At 33.1% G+C, this 21,593-nt stretch overlaps 5 non-coding genes across 5 annotated transcripts; all 5 read right to left on the reverse strand.

Annotated features, from left to right (window-relative positions):
• Positions 1-1,965: 1,965 nt before the first annotated feature.
• Positions 1,966-2,129, reverse strand: LOC119878715. Its single transcript, XR_005387088.1, has one exon. It is a non-coding gene; the product is annotated as a U1 spliceosomal RNA (small nuclear RNA).
• Positions 2,130-6,458: 4,329 nt separating this feature from the next.
• LOC119878710 lies at positions 6,459-6,623 on the reverse strand. Its single transcript, XR_005387084.1, has one exon. It is a non-coding gene; the product is annotated as a U1 spliceosomal RNA (small nuclear RNA).
• A 4,324-nt stretch (positions 6,624-10,947) lies between these two features.
• On the reverse strand, positions 10,948-11,111 carry LOC119878716. The gene has a single exon (XR_005387089.1). It is a non-coding gene; the product is annotated as a U1 spliceosomal RNA (small nuclear RNA).
• A 4,320-nt stretch (positions 11,112-15,431) lies between these two features.
• LOC119878717 lies at positions 15,432-15,595 on the reverse strand. The gene has a single exon (XR_005387090.1). It is a non-coding gene; the product is annotated as a U1 spliceosomal RNA (small nuclear RNA).
• A 4,328-nt stretch (positions 15,596-19,923) lies between these two features.
• On the reverse strand, positions 19,924-20,087 carry LOC119878708. The gene has a single exon (XR_005387082.1). It is a non-coding gene; the product is annotated as a U1 spliceosomal RNA (small nuclear RNA).
• Positions 20,088-21,593: the final 1,506 nt, after the last annotated feature.

Here is a 21,593-nt window from a genome sequence, read left to right on the forward strand (position 1 = left end):
TCGATTCTTTTCTATTTGATTCGATTCTTTTCCACTCGATGTGATTTGATTCGTTTTGATTTTTTTCGATTTGTTTCAATTCGAATCTATTCGATTCTTTTCGTTTCAATTCGATTCGATTCTTTTTGATTCAATTCCATTCGATTCGAATAGATTCGATTCTTTTCGATTCGATACGATTCGATTCTTTTCGATGCGAATCAATTCGATTCGATTCTTTTTTATTCGATTCGATTCGATTCTTTTAGATTTGATTCGATACGATTCTTTTCTATTCGATTCTTTTCGATTCGATTCGATTCTTTTCGATTCGATTCGATTCGATTCTTTTCAATTTGATTCGTTTCGATTTGAATCTTTTTGTTTTGATTTGATTTTCTACAATTCGATTCTTTGGATTCGATTCTTTTTGATTTGATTAGATTCGATTCATTTCAATTCAAATCAATTCAATATGATTCGATTCGTTGCAATCTGATTCGATTTTTTCGAATCGATTTGATTCGATTCGATTAGTTTCGATTCGACTCGATTTGATTCGATTCGATTATCGATTCAATTCAATTCCAATTATTCTCAATTCGATTCGATTATTTTTATTCAATTCTATTATTTTCGATTCGATGCGATTCGATTCGATTCTTTTCGATTCAATCAATTCGATTTGATTCTTTTCAATTCGATTCGATTCTTTTCGATTTGATTGCATTCGATTCAATTTTCGATTATTGATTTTCGATTCGATTCGATTCTTTTCATTACGATTCAATTCAATTCGATTCTTTTCGATTCGATTTGATTCTTTTCGGTTCGATTCGATTCTTTTCGATTCGATTCGATTCGACACTTTTCGTTTCGATTCGATTCTTTTCGATTCGATTGATTCTTTTCGTTTCGATTAGATTCTCTTTGATTCGATTCTTTTCGATTCCATTTGATTTGATTCTTCTCCATTCGATTCGATTCAATTCTTTTCGAATCGATTCGATAAGATTCTTTTCATTCGATTCAATTCTGTTCGATTCTATTCTATTTGATTCGGTTCAATTCGATTATTTTCAATTCGATTCTATTCGATTCTTTTCATTTTGATTCGATTCTTTTCGATTCAATTCTTTTCGACTTGGCTTGATTCGATCATTTGGATTCGATTTGTTACATCACGATTCAATTCTTTTCGATTCTGTTCGATTCGATTCTTTCGATTCAGTTCGTTTCGATTCTTTTTGATTCGATTCGATTCTTTTCCATTCGATGATTCGATTAGTTTCGATGTTTTCGAATCGTTTCAATTCGATTCAAATTCTTTTCTATTCGATTTGATTCTTTGCTATCTATTCGATTCTTTTCGATTCGATTCGATTCGATTCGTTTCGATTCCATCTTTTTGATTCGACACGATTCGATTCGAATCTTTTCGATTCGATTCAACTCAACTCAGTTCTTTTCGATTCGATTTTTTCGATTCGATTCTTTTCAATTCGATTCAAATCGATTCATTCCAATTCAATTCTTTCCGATTCGATTCGATTCTTTTCGATTCGATTCGATTCTTTTAATTCGATTCGAGTCTTTTCAATTCGATTCAATTCGATTCTTTTCAATTCAATTCTTTTCGATTCGATTCTTTTCGATTCGATTCGATTTGATTCTTTTCGAATTGATTCATTTCGATTCGATCTTTTTTTTTTTTTTTTTTTTAAAGGATATTATTTCTTTATTGCTGAGAGAGCCGGTCACCGCTCAAGCACCGAGGCGTCCCAAGTAAGGAAACTCCTCGCCACATACAGATACAACCGAAAGTGAGCACCGACGTGAGCGGTCATAAGGACGACACGGGGACGGATGACACGCGAAAAGCCCCGAAGGCCAAGCCGTAACCACAAGAAAGTCAAAGAATAGCTCACGAGGCCTCCGAGGCGCACGCAGCCAGAAACGAGGTCTGATCTTAGCCACCAGAATCACCAGGGGAAAGCGCGAACGCAGTCCCCCACTACCACAAATTATGCAGTCGAGTTTCCCACATTTGGGGAAATCGCAGGGGTCAGCACATCCGGAGTGCAATGGATAAGCCTCGCCCTGGGAAAACCACCTTCGTGATCATGGTATCTCCCCTGCCAGGTAAGTATCGATCTTTTTGATTTGATACGATTCTTGTCGATTCCATTAAATTTGATTCGATTCCTTTCAATTCAATTAGATTGTTTTCGAGTCGATTCCAATCAATTCGATTCTTTTCTATTCGATTCGATTCTTTTCATTTGATTTGATTCTTTTCGATACGATTCGATTCGATTCCATTTGATTTTTTTCGATTTGATTCGATACGATTCTTTTCATTTCGATTCAAATCGATTCTTTTCGATTCTATTCGTTTCGATTGGATTCGATTCCTTTTCTTTAGATTCGGTTCTTTGCGATTCGATCCTTTTTGATTCGATTCGATTCTTTTCGATTCTTTTCGATTCGAGTCTTTTCGATTCGAATCAATTCGATTCTTTTTGATTTGAATCAATTCTTTTTGATTCAATTCTTTTCCATTCGATTCGATTCTTTTCGATTCGATTCTTTTCGATTCGATATTACTCGATTTGATTGTTTTTGATTTGATTCGAATCTTTTCTATTCTATTCATTTCAATTCTTTTCGATTCGATTTGATACGATTAGATTTTTTTCGATTGGATTCGATTCGGTACGTCGATTCTTTTCGATTCTATTCAGTTAGATTCTTTTCAATTCGGTTTGATTCTTTTTGTTTCGGTTTGATTCTTTTTGATTCAATTCTTTTTGATTCGATTCAATTCTTTTCATTCAATTTGATTCGATTCGATTCTTTTCTTTCAAATCGATTCATTTCGATTTGATTCTTTTCTATTCGATTCGATTCTCTTCGATTCAATTCAATTCGATTCGATTCTCTTCGATTTAATTCAATTCGATTCTTTTCGATTCGATTCCATTCGATTCTTTTCGATTCAATTCAATTCGATTCTTTTTGTTTCAATTCGATTCTTTTTGATTCTATTCTTTTCCATTCGATTCGAGTCTTTTCTCTTTGATTCGATTCTTTTCGATTCGATTCCTTTCGATTCAATTTGATTCTTTTCGTTTCGATTCTCTTCTTTTCTATTCTATTCGATTCACTTGTTTTTTATTCGATTCGATTCAATTCTTTTCATTCCAATTTGATTCGAATCGACTCTTTTCGATTCAATTCCATTCGGTTTGATTCTATTTGTTTCGATTTGATTCTTTTGGATTTCATTAGATTAGATTCTTTTCGATTCGATTCGAATATTTCATTCAATTCGATTCGATTCGGCTCTTTTCAAATCGATTCGTTTCGATTCGATTCTTTGCTATTCGATTTGATTCTTTTCGTTTCAATTTGATTCTTTTCGATTCGATTCAATTCGATTCAATTCTTTTCAGATCGATTCGATTCTTTTCAATTTGATACGATTCGATTCTTTTCGATTTGATTCGACTCAATGCTTTTCGATTCAATTCGTTTCGATTCTTTTCGATTCGATTCAATTCGATGCTATTCGGTTCTTTTTGATTCCATTAAATTTGATTTGATTCTTTTCTACTCAATTAGATTCTTTTCGATTCGTTTCCATACAATTCGATTCTTTTCCATTCGATTCGATTCGATTGTTTTCGATTCGATTCAATTTTCTATCAATTCGATTAGATTCTTTTCAAATCGATTCTTTTCGATTCGATTCAATTAGATTTTTTGATTCGATTAAATACAATGCGATTCTTTTGTTTCAATTCGATTCTTTTTTATTCGATTGTTTTCGATTCGATTCGATTCAATTCTTTTCATTTCGATTCGATTCATTTCTATTCAATTCTTTTGATTCTATTCAATTTTTTCGATTCGATTCTTTACGTTTCGAGTCGATTCCTTTCGATTCGATTCTTTTATAATCTATTCAATTCATTTCTTTTCGATTCGATTCAATACAATTGGATTCTTTTCGATTCGATTCCTTACCATTAGATTCTTCTCTATTTGATTCAATTCGATTCTTTCGATTCAATTAGATTCGATTCTTTATGCTTTGATTCGATTCGATTCTTTTAATTTCGATTCGATTTTTTTTCGATTTGATTCTTTCGATTCGATTCGATTCTTTTCACTTCGGTTCGTTTCTTTTCAATTCGATTCGAATCTTTTCGATTCTATTGGATTTGATTCAAATCTTATCGATTTTATTCGATTCGATTCTTTTCTATTCAACTCGATTCTTTTCGATTCGATTCGATTCGACAGTTTTCGTTTCGATTCGATTCTTTTCGATTCGATTTGATTCTTTTCATTTCGATTAGATTCTCTTCGATTCGATTCTTTTCGTTTCGATTAGATTCTTTTCGATTCGATTCGATTCAATTCTTTTCACTTCGACTCGATTCTACTCGGTTCATCTCGAATCGATTCGATTCTTTTTGATTTGATCTATTCGATTCTTTTCGATTCAGTTCGATTCAATTCGATTCTTTTCTATTTGATTCGATTCTTTTCCACTCGATGTGATTTGATTCGTTTTGATTTTTTCGATTTGTTTCAATTCGAATCTATTCGATTCTTTTCGTTTCAATTCGATTCGATTCTTTTTGATTCAATTCCATTCGATTCGAATAGATTCGATTCTTTTCGATTCGATACGATTCGATTCTTTTCGATGCGAATCAATTCGATTCGATTCTTTTTTATTCGATTCGATTCGATTCTTTTAGATTTGATTCGATACGATTCTTTTCTATTCGATTCTTTTCGATTCGATTCGATTCTTTTCGATTCGATTCGATTCGATTCTTTTCAATTTGATTCGTTTCGATTTGAATCTTTTTGTTTTGATTTGATTTTCTACAATTCGATTCTTTGGATTCGATTCTTTTTGATTTGATTAGATTCGATTCATTTCAATTCAAATCAATTCAATATGATTCGATTCGTTGCAATCTGATTCGATTTTTTCGAATCGATTTGATTCGATTCGATTAGTTTCGATTCGATTATCGATTCAATTCAATTCCAATTATTCTCAATTCGATTCGATTATTTTTATTCAATTCTATTATTTTCGATTCGATGCGATTCGATTCGATTCGATTCTTTCGATTCAATCAATTCGATTTGATTCTTTTCAATTCGATTCGATTCTTTTCGATTTGATTGCATTCGATTCAATTGTTTTCGATTCGATTTGATTCTTTCGATTCGATTCGATTCTTTTCATTACGATTCAATTCAATTCGATTCTTTTCGATTCGATTTGATTCTTTTCGGTTCGATTCGATTCTTTTCGATTCGATTCGATTCGACACTTTTCGTTTCGATTCGATTCTTTTCGATTCGATTGATTCTTTTCGTTTCGATTAGATTCTCTTTGATTCGATTCTTTTCGATTCCATTTGATTTGATTCTTCTCCATTCGATTCGATTCAATTCTTTTCGAATCGATTCGATAAGATTCTTTTCATTCGATTCAATTCTGTTCGATTCTATTCTATTTGATTCGGTTCAATTCGATTATTTTCAATTCGATTCTATTCGATTCTTTTCATTTTGATTCGATTCTTTTCGATTCAATTCTTTTCGACTTGGCTTGATTCGATCATTTGGATTCGATTTGTTACATCACGATTCAATTCTTTTCGATTCTGTTCGATTCGATTCTTTCGATTCAGTTCGTTTCGATTCTTTTTGATTCGATTCGATTCTTTTCCATTCGATGATTCGATTAGTTTCGATGTTTTCGAATCGTTTCAATTCGATTCAAATTCTTTTCTATTCGATTTGATTCTTTGCTATCTATTCGATTCTTTTCGATTCGATTCGATTCGATTCGTTTCGATTCCATCTTTTTGATTCGACACGATTCGATTCGAATCTTTTCGATTCGATTCAACTCAACTCAGTTCTTTTCGATTCGATTTTTTCGATTCGATTCTTTTCAATTCGATTCAAATCGATTCATTCCAATTCAATTCTTTCCGATTCGATTCGATTCTTTTCGATTCGATTCGATTCTTTTAATTCGATTCGAGTCTTTTCAATTCGATTCAATTCGATTCTTTTCAATTCAATTCTTTTCGATTCGATTCTTTTCGATTCGATTCGATTTGATTCTTTTCGAATTGATTCATTTCGATTCGATCTTTTTTTTTTTTTTTTTAAAGGATATTATTTCTTTATTGCTGAGAGAGCCGGTCACCGCTCAAGCACCGAGGCGTCCCAAGTAAGGAAACTCCTCGCCACATACAGATACAACCGAAAGTGAGCACCGACGTGAGCGGTCATAAGGACGACACGGGGACGGATGACACGCGAAAAGCCCCGAAGGCCAAGCCGTAACCACAAGAAAGTCAAAGAATAGCTCACGAGGCCTCCGAGGCGCACGCAGCCAGAAACGAGGTCTGATCTTAGCCACCAGAATCACCATGGGGAAAGCGCGAACGCAGTCCCCCCACTACCACAAATTATGCAGTCGAGTTTCCCACATTTGGGGAAATCGCAGGGGTCAGCACATCCGGAGTGCAATGGATAAGCCTCGCCCTGGGAAAACCACCTTCGTGATCATGGTATCTCCCCTGCCAGGTAAGTATCGATCTTTTTGATTTGATACGATTCTTGTCGATTCCATTAAATTTGATTCGATTCCTTTCAATTCAATTAGATTGTTTTCGAGTCGATTCCAATCAATTCGATTCTTTTCTATTCGATTCGATTCTTTTCATTTGATTTGATTCTTTTCGATACGATTCGATTCGATTCCATTTGATTTTTTTCGATTTGATTCGATACGATTCTTTTCATTTCGATTCAAATCGATTCTTTTCGATTCTATTCGTTTCGATTGGATTCGATTCCTTTTCTTTAGATTCGGTTCTTTGCGATTCGATCCTTTTTGATTCGATTCGATTCTTTTCGATTCTTTTCGATTCGAGTCTTTTCGATTCGAATCAATTCGATTCTTTTTGATTTGAATCAATTCTTTTTGATTCAATTCTTTTCCATTCGATTCGATTCTTTTCGATTCGATTCTTTTCGATTCGATATTACTCGATTTGATTGTTTTTGATTTGATTCGAATCTTTTCTATTCTATTCATTTCAATTCTTTTCGATTCGATTTGATACGATTAGATTTTTTTCGATTGGATTCGATTCGGTACGTCGATTCTTTTCGATTCTATTCAGTTAGATTCTTTTCAATTCGGTTTGATTCTTTTTGTTTCGGTTTGATTCTTTTTGATTCAATTCTTTTTGATTCGATTCAATTCTTTTCATTCAATTTGATTCGATTCGATTCTTTTCCTTTCAAATCGATTCATTTCGATTTGATTCTTTTCTATTCGATTCGATTCTCTTCGATTCAATTCAATTCGATTCTCTTCGATTTAATTCAATTCGATTCTTTTCGATTCGATTCCATTCGATTCTTTTCGATTCAATTCAATTCGATTCTTTTTGTTTCAATTCGATTCTTTTTGATTCTATTCTTTTCCATTCGATTCGAGTCTTTTCTCTTTGATTCGATTCTTTTCGATTCGATTCCTTTCGATTCAATTTGATTCTTTTCGTTTCGATTCTCTTCTTTTCTATTCTATTCGATTCACTTGTTTTTTATTCGATTCGATTCAATTCTTTTCATTCCAATTTGATTCGAATCGACTCTTTTCGATTCAATTCCATTCGGTTTGATTCTATTTGTTTCGATTTGATTCTTTTGGATTTCATTAGATTAGATTCTTTTCGATTCGATTCGAATATTTCATTCAATTCGATTCGATTCGGCTCTTTTCAAATCGATTCGTTTCGATTCGATTCTTTGCTATTCGATTTGATTCTTTTCGTTTCAATTTGATTCTTTTCGATTCGATTCAATTCGATTCAATTCTTTTCAGATCGATTCGATTCTTTTCAATTTGATACGATTCGATTCTTTTCGATTTGATTCGACTCAATGCTTTTCGATTCAATTCGTTTCGATTCTTTTCGATTCGATTCAATTCGATGCTATTCGGTTCTTTTTGATTCCATTAAATTTGATTTGATTCTTTTCTACTCAATTAGATTCTTTTCGATTCGTTTCCATACAATTCGATTCTTTTCCATTCGATTCGATTCGATTGTTTTCGATTCGATTCAATTTTCTATCAATTCGATTAGATTCTTTTCAAATCGATTCTTTTCGATTCGATTCAATTAGATTTTTTGATTCGATTAAATACAATGCGATTCTTTTGTTTCAATTCGATTCTTTTTTATTCGATTGTTTTCGATTCGATTCGATTCAATTCTTTTCATTTCGATTCGATTCATTTCTATTCAATTCTTTTTGATTCTATTCAATTTTTTCGATTCGATTCTTTACGTTTCGAGTCGATTCCTTTCGATTCGATTCTTTTATAATCTATTCAATTCATTTCTTTTCGATTCGATTCAATACAATTGGATTCTTTTCGATTCGATTCCTTACCATTAGATTCTTCTCTATTTGATTCAATTCGATTCTTTCGATTCAATTAGATTCGATTCTTTATGCTTTGATTCGATTCGATTCTTTTAATTTCGATTCGATTTTTTTTCGATTTGATTCTTTCGATTCGATTCGATTCTTTTCACTTCGGTTCGTTTCTTTTCAATTCGATTCGAATCTTTTCGATTCTATTGGATTTGATTCAAATCTTATCGATTTTATTCGATTCGATTCTTTTCTATTCAACTCGATTCTTTTCGATTCGATTCGATTCGACAGTTTTCGTTTCGATTCGATTCTTTTCGATTCGATTTGATTCTTTTCATTTCGATTAGATTCTCTTCGATTCGATTCTTTTCGTTTCGATTAGATTCTTTTCGATTCGATTCGATTCAATTCTTTTCACTTCGACTCGATTCTACTCGGTTCATCTCGAATCGATTCGATTCTTTTTGATTTGATCTATTCGATTCTTTTCGATTCAGTTCGATTCAATTCGATTCTTTTCTATTTGATTCGATTCTTTTCCACTCGATGTGATTTGATTCGTTTTGATTTTTTCGATTTGTTTCAATTCGAATCTATTCGATTCTTTTCGTTTCAATTCGATTCGATTCTTTTTGATTCAATTCCATTCGATTCGAATAGATTCGATTCTTTTCGATTCGATACGATTCGATTCTTTTCGATGCGAATCAATTCGATTCGATTCTTTTTTATTCGATTCGATTCGATTCTTTTAGATTTGATTCGATACGATTCTTTTCTATTCGATTCTTTTCGATTCGATTCGATTCTTTTCGATTCGATTCGATTCGATTCTTTTCAATTTGATTCGTTTCGATTTGAATCTTTTTGTTTTGATTTGATTTTCTACAATTCGATTCTTTGGATTCGATTCTTTTTGATTTGATTAGATTCGATTCATTTCAATTCAAATCAATTCAATATGATTCGATTCGTTGCAATCTGATTCGATTTTTTCGAATCGATTTGATTCGATTCGATTAGTTTCGATTCGATTATCGATTCAATTCAATTCCAATTATTCTCAATTCGATTCGATTATTTTTATTCAATTCTATTATTTTCGATTCGATGCGATTCGATTCGATTCTTTTCGATTCAATCAATTCGATTTGATTCTTTTCAATTCGATTCGATTCTTTTCGATTTGATTGCATTCGATTCAATTGTTTTCGATTCGATTTGATTCTTTCGATTCGATTCGATTCTTTTCATTACGATTCAATTCAATTCGATTCTTTTCGATTCGATTTGATTCTTTTCGGTTCGATTCGATTCTTTTCGATTCGATTCGATTCGACACTTTTCGTTTCGATTCGATTCTTTTCGATTCGATTGATTCTTTTCGTTTCGATTAGATTCTCTTTGATTCGATTCTTTTCGATTCCATTTGATTTGATTCTTCTCCATTCGATTCGATTCAATTCTTTTCGAATCGATTCGATAAGATTCTTTTCATTCGATTCAATTCTGTTCGATTCTATTCTATTTGATTCGGTTCAATTCGATTATTTTCAATTCGATTCTATTCGATTCTTTTCATTTTGATTCGATTCTTTTCGATTCAATTCTTTTCGACTTGGCTTGATTCGATCATTTGGATTCGATTTGTTACATCACGATTCAATTCTTTTCGATTCTGTTCGATTCGATTCTTTCGATTCAGTTCGTTTCGATTCTTTTTGATTCGATTCGATTCTTTTCCATTCGATGATTCGATTAGTTTCGATGTTTTCGAATCGTTTCAATTCGATTCAAATTCTTTTCTATTCGATTTGATTCTTTGCTATCTATTCGATTCTTTTCGATTCGATTCGATTCGATTCGTTTCGATTCCATCTTTTTGATTCGACACGATTCGATTCGAATCTTTTCGATTCGATTCAACTCAACTCAGTTCTTTTCGATTCGATTTTTTCGATTCGATTCTTTTCAATTCGATTCAAATCGATTCATTCCAATTCAATTCTTTCCGATTCGATTCGATTCTTTTCGATTCGATTCGATTCTTTTAATTCGATTCGAGTCTTTTCAATTCGATTCAATTCGATTCTTTTCAATTCAATTCTTTTCGATTCGATTCTTTTCGATTCGATTCGATTTGATTCTTTTCGAATTGATTCATTTCGATTCGATCTTTTTTTTTTTTTTTTTTTTAAAGGATATTATTTCTTTATTGCTGAGAGAGCCGGTCACCGCTCAAGCACCGAGGCGTCCCAAGTAAGGAAACTCCTCGCCACATACAGATACAACCGAAAGTGAGCACCGACGTGAGCGGTCATAAGGACGACACGGGGACGGATGACACGCGAAAAGCCCCGAAGGCCAAGCCGTAACCACAAGAAAGTCAAAGAATAGCTCACGAGGCCTCCGAGGCGCACGCAGCCAGAAACGAGGTCTGATCTTAGCCACCAGAATCACCAGGGGAAAGCGCGAACGCAGTCCCCCACTACCACAAATTATGCAGTCGAGTTTCCCACATTTGGGGAAATCGCAGGGGTCAGCACATCCGGAGTGCAATGGATAAGCCTCGCCCTGGGAAAACCACCTTCGTGATCATGGTATCTCCCCTGCCAGGTAAGTATCGATCTTTTTGATTTGATACGATTCTTGTCGATTCCATTAAATTTGATTCGATTCCTTTCAATTCAATTAGATTGTTTTCGAGTCGATTCCAATCAATTCGATTCTTTTCTATTCGATTCGATTCTTTTCATTTGATTTGATTCTTTTCGATACGATTCGATTCGATTCCATTTGATTTTTTTCGATTTGATTCGATACGATTCTTTTCATTTCGATTCAAATCGATTCTTTTCGATTCTATTCGTTTCGATTGGATTCGATTCCTTTTCTTTAGATTCGGTTCTTTGCGATTCGATCCTTTTGATTCGATTCGATTCTTTTCGATTCTTTTCGATTCGAGTCTTTTCGATTCGAATCAATTCGATTCTTTTTGATTTGAATCAATTCTTTTTGATTCAATTCTTTTCCATTCGATTCGATTCTTTTCGATTCGATTCTTTTCGATTCGATATTACTCGATTTGATTGTTTTTGATTTGATTCGAATCTTTTCTATTCTATTCATTTCAATTCTTTTCGATTCGATTTGATACGATTAGATTTTTTTCGATTGGATTCGATTCGGTACGTCGATTCTTTTCGATTCTATTCAGTTAGATTCTTTTCAATTCGGTTTGATTCTTTTTGTTTCGGTTTGATTCTTTTTGATTCAATTCTTTTTGATTCGATTCAATTCTTTTCATTCAATTTGATTCGATTCGATTCTTTTCCTTTCAAATCGATTCATTTCGATTTGATTCTTTTCTATTCGATTCGATTCTCTTCGATTCAATTCAATTCGATTCTCTTCGATTTAATTCAATTCGATTCTTTTCGATTCGATTCCATTCGATTCTTTTCGATTCAATTCAATTCGATTCTTTTTGTTTCAATTCGATTCTTTTTGATTCTATTCTTTTCCATTCGATTCGAGTCTTTTCTCTTTGATTCGATTCTTTTCGATTCGATTCCTTTCGATTCAATTTGATTCTTTTCGTTTCGATTCTCTTCTTTTCTATTCTATTCGATTCACTTGTTTTTTATTCGATTCGATTCAATTCTTTTCATTCCAATTTGATTCGAATCGACTCTTTTCGATTCAATTCCATTCGGTTTGATTCTATTTGTTTCGATTTGATTCTTTTGGATTTCATTAGATTAGATTCTTTTCGATTCGATTCGAATATTTCATTCAATTCGATTCGATTCGGCTCTTTTCAAATCGATTCGTTTCGATTCGATTCTTTGCTATTCGATTTGATTCTTTTCGTTTCAATTTGATTCTTTTCGATTCGATTCAATTCGATTCAATTCTTTTCAGATCGATTCGATTCTTTTCAATTTGATACGATTCGATTCTTTTCGATTTGATTCGACTCAATGCTTTTCGATTCAATTCGTTTCGATTCTTTTCGATTCGATTCAATTCGATGCTATTCGGTTCTTTTTGATTCCATTAAATTTGATTTGATTCTTTTCTACTCAATTAGATTCTTTTCGATTCGTTTCCATACAATTCGATTCTTTTCCATTCGATTCGATTCGATTGTTTTCGATTCGATTCAATTTTCTATCAATTCGATTAGATTCTTTTCAAATCGATTCTTTTCGATTCGATTCAATTAGATTTTTTGATTCGATTAAATACAATGCGATTCTTTTGTTTCAATTCGATTCTTTTTTATTCGATTGTTTTCGATTCGATTCGATTCAATTCTTTTCATTTCGATTCGATTCATTTCTATTCAATTCTTTTTGATTCTATTCAATTTTTTCGATTCGATTCTTTACGTTTCGAGTCGATTCCTTTCGATTCGATTCTTTTATAATCTATTCAATTCATTTCTTTTCGATTCGATTCAATACAATTGGATTCTTTTCGATTCGATTCCTTACCATTAGATTCTTCTCTATTTGATTCAATTCGATTCTTTCGATTCAATTAGATTCGATTCTTTATGCTTTGATTCGATTCGATTCTTTTAATTTCGATTCGATTTTTTTTCGATTTGATTCTTTCGATTCGATTCGATTCTTTTCACTTCGGTTCGTTTCTTTTCAATTCGATTCGAATCTTTTCGATTCTATTGGATTTGATTCAAATCTTATCGATTTTATTCGATTCGATTCTTTTCTATTCAACTCGATTCTTTTCGATTCGATTCGATTCGACAGTTTTCGTTTCGATTCGATTCTTTTCGATTCGATTTGATTCTTTTCATTTCGATTAGATTCTCTTCGATTCGATTCTTTTCGTTTCGATTAGATTCTTTTCGATTCGATTCGATTCAATTCTTTTCACTTCGACTCGATTCTACTCGGTTCATCTCGAATCGATTCGATTCTTTTTGATTTGATCTATTCGATTCTTTTCGATTCAGTTCGATTCAATTCGATTCTTTTCTATTTGATTCGATTCTTTTCCACTCGATGTGATTTGATTCGTTTTGATTTTTTCGATTTGTTTCAATTCGAATCTATTCGATTCTTTTCGTTTCAATTCGATTCGATTCTTTTTGATTCAATTCCATTCGATTCGAATAGATTCGATTCTTTTCGATTCGATACGATTCGATTCTTTTCGATGCGAATCAATTCGATTCGATTCTTTTTTATTCGATTCGATTCGATTCTTTTAGATTTGATTCGATACGATTCTTTTCTATTCGATTCTTTTCGATTCGATTCGATTCTTTTCGATTCGATTCGATTCGATTCTTTTCAATTTGATTCGTTTCGATTTGAATCTTTTTGTTTTGATTTGATTTTCTACAATTCGATTCTTTGGATTCGATTCTTTTTGATTTGATTAGATTCGATTCATTTCAATTCAAATCAATTCAATATGATTCGATTCGTTGCAATCTGATTCGATTTTTTCGAATCGATTTGATTCGATTCGATTAGTTTCGATTCGATTATCGATTCAATTCAATTCCAATTATTCTCAATTCGATTCGATTATTTTTATTCAATTCTATTATTTTCGATTCGATGCGATTCGATTCGATTCTTTTCGATTCAATCAATTCGATTTGATTCTTTTCAATTCGATTCGATTCTTTTCGATTTGATTGCATTCGATTCAATTGTTTTCGATTCGATTTGATTCTTTCGATTCGATTCGATTCTTTTCATTACGATTCAATTCAATTCGATTCTTTTCGATTCGATTTGATTCTTTTCGGTTCGATTCGATTCTTTTCGATTCGATTCGATTCGACACTTTTCGTTTCGATTCGATTCTTTTCGATTCGATTGATTCTTTTCGTTTCGATTAGATTCTCTTTGATTCGATTCTTTTCGATTCCATTTGATTTGATTCTTCTCCATTCGATTCGATTCAATTCTTTTCGAATCGATTCGATAAGATTCTTTTCATTCGATTCAATTCTGTTCGATTCTATTCTATTTGATTCGGTTCAATTCGATTATTTTCAATTCGATTCTATTCGATTCTTTTCATTTTGATTCGATTCTTTTCGATTCAATTCTTTTCGACTTGGCTTGATTCGATCATTTGGATTCGATTTGTTACATCACGATTCAATTCTTTTCGATTCTGTTCGATTCGATTCTTTCGATTCAGTTCGTTTCGATTCTTTTTGATTCGATTCGATTCTTTTCCATTCGATGATTCGATTAGTTTCGATGTTTTCGAATCGTTTCAATTCGATTCAAATTCTTTTCTATTCGATTTGATTCTTTTCTATCTATTCGATTCTTTTCGATTCGATTCGATTCGATTCGTTTCGATTCCATCTTTTTGATTCGACACGATTCGATTCGAATCTTTTCGATTCGATTCAACTCAACTCAGTTCTTTTCGATTCGATTTTTTCGATTCGATTCTTTTCAATTCGATTCAAATCGATTCATTCCAATTCAATTCTTTCCGATTCGATTCGATTCTTTCGATTCGATTCGATTCTTTTAATTCGATTCGAGTCTTTTCAATTCGATTCAATTCGATTCTTTTCAATTCAATTCTTTTCGATTCGATTCTTTTCGATTCGATTCGATTTGATTCTTTTCGAATTGATTCATTTCGATTCGATCTTTTTTTTTTTTTTTTTTAAAGGATATTATTTCTTTATTGCTGAGAGAGCCGGTCACCGCTCAAGCACCGAGGCGTCCCAAGTAAGGAAACTCCTCGCCACATACAGATACAACCGAAAGTGAGCACCGACGTGAGCGGTCATAAGGACGACACGGGGACGGATGACACGCGAAAAGCCCCGAAGGCCAAGCCGTAACCACAAGAAAGTCAAAGAATAGCTCACGAGGCCTCCGAGGCGCACGCAGCCAGAAACGAGGTCTGATCTTAGCCACCAGAATCACCAGGGGAAAGCGCGAACGCAGTCCCCCACTACCACAAATTATGCAGTCGAGTTTCCCACATTTGGGGAAATCGCAGGGGTCAGCACATCCGGAGTGCAATGGATAAGCCTCGCCCTGGGAAAACCACCTTCGTGATCATGGTATCTCCCCTGCCAGGTAAGTATCGATCTTTTTGATTTGATACGATTCTTGTCGATTCCATTAAATTTGATTCGATTCCTTTCAATTCAATTAGATTGTTTTCGAGTCGATTCCAATCAATTCGATTCTTTTCTATTCGATTCGATTCTTTTCATTTGATTTGATTCTTTTCGATACGATTCGATTCGATTCCATTTGATTTTTTCGATTTGATTCGATACGATTCTTTTCATTTCGATTCAAATCGATTCTTTTCGATTCTATTCGTTTCGATTGGATTCGATTCCTTTTCTTTAGATTCGGTTCTTTGCGATTCGATCCTTTTTGATTCGATTCGATTCTTTTCGATTCTTTTCGATTCGAGTCTTTTCGATTCGAATCAATTCGATTCTTTTTGATTTGAATCAATTCTTTTTGATTCAATTCTTTTCCATTCGATTCGATTCTTTTCGATTCGATTCTTTTCGATTCGATATTACTCGATTTGATTGTTTTTGATTTGATTCGAATCTTTTCTATTCTATTCATTTCAATTCTTTTCGATTCGATTTGATACGATTAGATTTTTTTCGATTGGATTCGATTCGGTACGTCGATTCTTTTCGATTCTATTCAGTTAGATTCTTTTCAATTCGGTTTGATTCTTTTTGTTTCGGTTTGATTCTTTTTGATTCAATTCTTTTTGATTCGATTCAATTCTTTTCATTCAATTTGATTCGATTCGATTCTTTTCCTTTCAAATCGATTCATTTCGATTTGATTCTTTTCTATTCGATTCGATTCTCTTCGATTCAATTCAATTCGATTCTCTTCGATTTAATTCAATTCGATTCTTTTCGATTCGATTCCATTCGATTCTTTTCGATTCAATTCAATTCGATTCTTTTTGTTTCAATTCGATTCTTTTTGATTCTATTCTTTTCCATTCGATTCGAGTCTTTTCTCTTTGATTCGATTCTTTTCGATTCGATTCCTTTCGATTCAATTTGATTCTTTTCGTTTCGATTCTCTTCTTTTCTATTCTATTCGATTCACTTGTTTTTTATTCGATTCGATTCAATTCTTTTCATTCCAATTTGATTCGAATCGACTCTTTTCGATTCAATTCCATTCGGTTTGATTCTATTTGTTTCGATTTGATTCTTTTGGATTTCATTAGATTAGATTCTTTTCGATTCGATTCGAATATTTCATTCAATTCGATTCGATTCGGCTCTTTTCAAATCGATTCGTTTCGATTCGATTCTTTGCTATTCGATTTGATTCTTTTCGTTTCAATTTGATTCTTTTCGATTCGATTCAATTCGATTCAATTCTTTTCAGATCGATTCGATTCTTTTCAATTTGATACGATTCGATTCTTTTCGATTTGATTCGACTCAATGCTTTTCGATTCAATTCGTTTCGATTCTTTTCGATTCGATTCAATTCGATGCTATTCGGTTCTTTTTGATTCCATTAAATTTGATTTGATTCTTTTCTACTCAATTAGATTCTTTTCGATTCGTTTCCATACAATTCGATTCTTTTCCATTCGATTCGATTCGATTGTTTTCGATTCGATTCAATTTTCTATCAATTCGATTAGATTCTTTTCAAATCGATTCTTTTCGATTCGATTCAATTAGATTTTTTGATTCGATTAAATACAATGCGATTCTTTTGTTTCAATTCGATTCTTTTTTATTCGATTGTTTTCGATTCGATTCGATTCAATTCTTTTCATTTCGATTCGATTCATTTCTATTCAATTCTTTTTGATTCTATTCAATTTTTTCGATTCGATTCTTTACGTTTCGAGTCGATTCCTTTCGATTCGATTCTTTTATAATCTATTCAATTCATTTCTTTTCGATTCGATTCAATACAATTGGATTCTTTTCGATTCGATTCCTTACCATTAGATTCTTCTCTATTTGATTCAATTCGATTCTTTCGATTCAATTAGATTCGATTCTTTATGCTTTGATTCGATTCGATTCTTTTAATTTCGATTCGATTTTTTTTCGATTTGATTCTTTCGATTCGATTCGATTCTTTTCACTTCGGTTCGTTTCTTTTCAATTCGATTCGAATCTTTTCGATTCTATTGGATTTGATTCAAATCTTATCGATTTTATTCGATTCGATTCTTTTCTATTCAACTCGATTCTTTTCGATTCGATTCGATTCGACAGTTTTCGTTTCGATTCGATTCTTTTCGATTCGATTTGATTCTTTTCATTTCGATTAGATTCTCTTCGATTCGATTCTTTTCGTTTCGATTAGATTCTTTTCGATTCGATTCGATTCAATTCTTTTCACTTCGACTCGATTCTACTCGGTTCATCTCGAATCGATTCGATTCTTTTTGATTTGATCTATTCGATTCTTTTCGATTCAGTTCGATTCAATTCGATTCTTTTCTATTTGATTCGATTCTTTTCCACTCGATGTGATTTGATTCGTTTTGATTTTTTCGATTTGTTTCAATTCGAATCTATTCGATTCTTTTCGTTTCAATTCGATTCGATTCTTTTTGATTCAATTCCATTCGATTCGAATAGATTCGATTCTTTTCGATTCGATACGATTCGATTCTTTTCGATGCGAATCAATTCGATTCGATTCTTTTTTATTCGATTCGATTCGATTCTTTTAGATTTGATTCGATACGATTCTTTTCTATTCGATTCTTTTCGATTCGATTCGATTCTTTTCGATTCGATTCGATTCGATTCTTTTCAATTTGATTCGTTTCGATTTGAATCTTTTTGTTTTGATTTGATTTTCTACAATTCGATTCTTTGGATTCGATTCTTTTTGATTTGATTAGATTCGATTCATTTCAATTCAAATCAATTCAATATGATTCGATTCGTTGCAATCTGATTCGATTTTTTCGAATCGATTTGATTCGATTCGATTAGTTTCGATTCGATTATCGATTCAATTCAATTCCAATTATTCTCAATTCGATTCGATTATTTTTATTCAATTCTATTATTTTCGATTCGATGCGATTCGATTCGATTCGATTCTTTTCGATTCAATCAATTCGATTTGATTCTTTTCAATTCGATTCGATTCTTTTCGATTTGATTGCATTCGATTCAATTGTTTTCGATTTGATTTGATTCTTTCGATTCGATTCGATTCTTTTCATTACGATTCAATTCAATTCGATTCTTTTCGATTCGATTTGATTCTTTTCGGTTCGATTCGATTCTTTTCGATTCGATTCGATTCGACACTTTTCGTTTCGATTCGATTCTTTTCGATTCGATTGATTCTTTTCGTTTCGATTAGATTCTCTTTGATTCGATTCTTTTCGATTCCATTTGATTTGATTCTTCTCCATTCGATTCGATTCAATTCTTTTCGAATCGATTCGATAAGATTCTTTTCATTCGATTCAATTCTGTTCGATTCTATTCTATTTGATTCGGTTCAATTCGATTATTTTCAATTCGATTCTATTCGATTCTTTTCATTTTGATTCGATTCTTTTCGATTCAATTCTTTTCGACTTGGCTTGATTCGATCATTTGGATTCGATTTGTTACATCACGATTCAATTCTTTTCGATTCTGTTCGATTCGATTCTTTCGATTCAGTTCGTTTCGATTCTTTTTGATTCGATTCGATTCTTTTCCATTCGATGATTCGATTAGTTTCGATGTTTTCGAATCGTTTCAATTCGATTCAAATTCTTTTCTATTCGATTTGATTCTTTGCTATCTATTCGATTCTTTTCGATTCGATTCGATTCGATTCGTTTCGATTCCATCTTTTTGATTCGACACGATTCGATTCGAATCTTTTCGATTCGATTCAACTCAACTCAGTTCTTTTCGATTCGATTTTTTCGATTCGATTCTTTTCAATTCGATTCAAATCGATTCATTCCAATTCAATTCTTTCCGATTCGATTCGATTCTTTCGCTTCGATTCGATTCTTTTAATTCGATTCGAGTCTTTTCAATTCGATTCAATTCGATTCTTTTCAATTCAATTCTTTTCGATTCGATTCTTTTCGATTCGATTCGATTTGATTCTTTTCGAATTGATTCATTTCGATTCGATCTTTTTTTTTTTTTTTTTTTTTAAAGGATATTATTTCTTTATTGCTGAGAGAGCCGGTCACCGCTCAAGCACCGAGGCGTCCCAAGTAAGGAAACTCCTCGCCACATACAGATACAACCGAAAGTGAGCACCGACGTGAGCGGTCATAAGGACGACACGGGGACGGATGACACGCGAAAAGCCCCGAAGGCCAAGCCGTAACCACAAGAAAGTCAAAGAATAGCTCACGAGGCCTCCGAGGCGCACGCAGCCAGAAACGAGGTCTGATCTTAGCCACCAGAATCACCAGGGGAAAGCGCGAACGCAGTCCCCCACTACCACAAATTATGCAGTCGAGTTTCCCACATTTGGGGAAATCGCAGGGGTCAGCACATCCGGAGTGCAATGGATAAGCCTCGCCCTGGGAAAACCACCTTCGTGATCATGGTATCTCCCCTGCCAGGTAAGTATCGATCTTTTTGATTTGATACGATTCTTGTCGATTCCATTAAATTTGATTCGATTCCTTTCAATTCAATTAGATTGTTTTCGAGTCGATTCCAATCAATTCGATTCTTTTCTATTCGATTCGATTCTTTCATTTGATTTGATTCTTTTCGATACGATTCGATTCGATTCCATTTGATTTTTTTCGATTTGATTCGATACGATTCTTTTCATTTCGATTCAAATCGATTCTTTTCGATTCTATTCGTTTCGATTGGATTCGATTCCTTTTCTTTAGATTCGGTTCTTTGCGATTCGATCCTTTTGATTCGATTCGATTCTTTTCGATTCTTTTCGATTCGAGTCTTTTCGATTCGAATCAATTCGATTCTTTTTGATTTGAATCAATTCTTTTTGATTCAATTCTTTTCCATCGATTCGATTCTTTTCGATTCGATTCTTTTCGATTCGATATTACTCGATTTGATTGTTTTTTGATTTGATTCGAATCTTTTCTATTCTATTCATTTCAATTCTTTTCGATTCGATTGATACGATTAGATTTTTTTCGATTGATTCGATTCGGTACGTCGATTCTTTTCGATTCTATTCAGTAGATTCTTTTCAATTCGGTTGATTCTTTTTGTTTCGGTTTGATTCTTTTTGATTCAATTCTTTTGATTCGATTCAATTCTTTTCATTCAATTTGATTCGATTCGATTCTTTTCCTTTCATTTTTTTTTTTTTTTTTTTTAAATTTTTATTATTTATGATAGTCACAGAGAGAGAGAGAGAGGCAGAGACACAGGCAGAGGGAGAAGCAGGCTCCATGCACCAGGAGCCCAACGTGGGATTCGATCCCGGGTCTCCAGGATCACGCCCTGGGCCAAAGGCAGGCGCCAACCGCTGCGCCACCCAGGGATCCCGATTCTTTTCCTTTCATCGATTCATTTCGATTTGATTCTTTTCTATTCGATTCGATTCTCTTCGATTCAATTCAATTCGATTCTCTTCGATTTAATTCAATTCGATTCTTTTCGATTCGATTCCATTCGATTCTTTTCGATTCAATTCAATTCGATTCTTTTGTTTCAATTCCGATTCTTTTTGATTCTATTCTTTTCCATTCGATTCGAGTCTTTTCTCTTTGATTCGATTCTTTCGATTCGATTCCTTTCGATTCAATTTGATTCTTTTCGTTTCGATTCTCTTCTTTTCTATTCTATTCGATTCACTTGTTTTTTATTCGATTCGATTCAATTCTGTTTTCATTCAATTTGATTCGAATCGACTCTTTTCGATTCAATTCCATCGGTTTGATTCTATTTGTTCGATTTTGATTCTTTTGGATTTCATTAGATTAGATCTTCTTCGATTCGATTCGAATATTTCATTCAATTCGATTCGATTCGGCTCTTTTCAAATCGATTCGTTCGATTCGATTCTTTGCTATTCGATTTGATTCTTTTGTTTCAATTTGATTCTTTTCGATTCGATTCAATTCGATTCAATTCTTTTCAGATCGATCGA

The sequence above is a fragment of the Canis lupus genome, unplaced genomic scaffold (genome assembly GCF_011100685.1).
Source record: "Canis lupus familiaris isolate Mischka breed German Shepherd unplaced genomic scaffold, alternate assembly UU_Cfam_GSD_1.0 chrUn_S1852H2049, whole genome shotgun sequence".
In the NCBI taxonomy this organism is placed as follows: domain Eukaryota; kingdom Metazoa; phylum Chordata; class Mammalia; order Carnivora; family Canidae; genus Canis; species Canis lupus.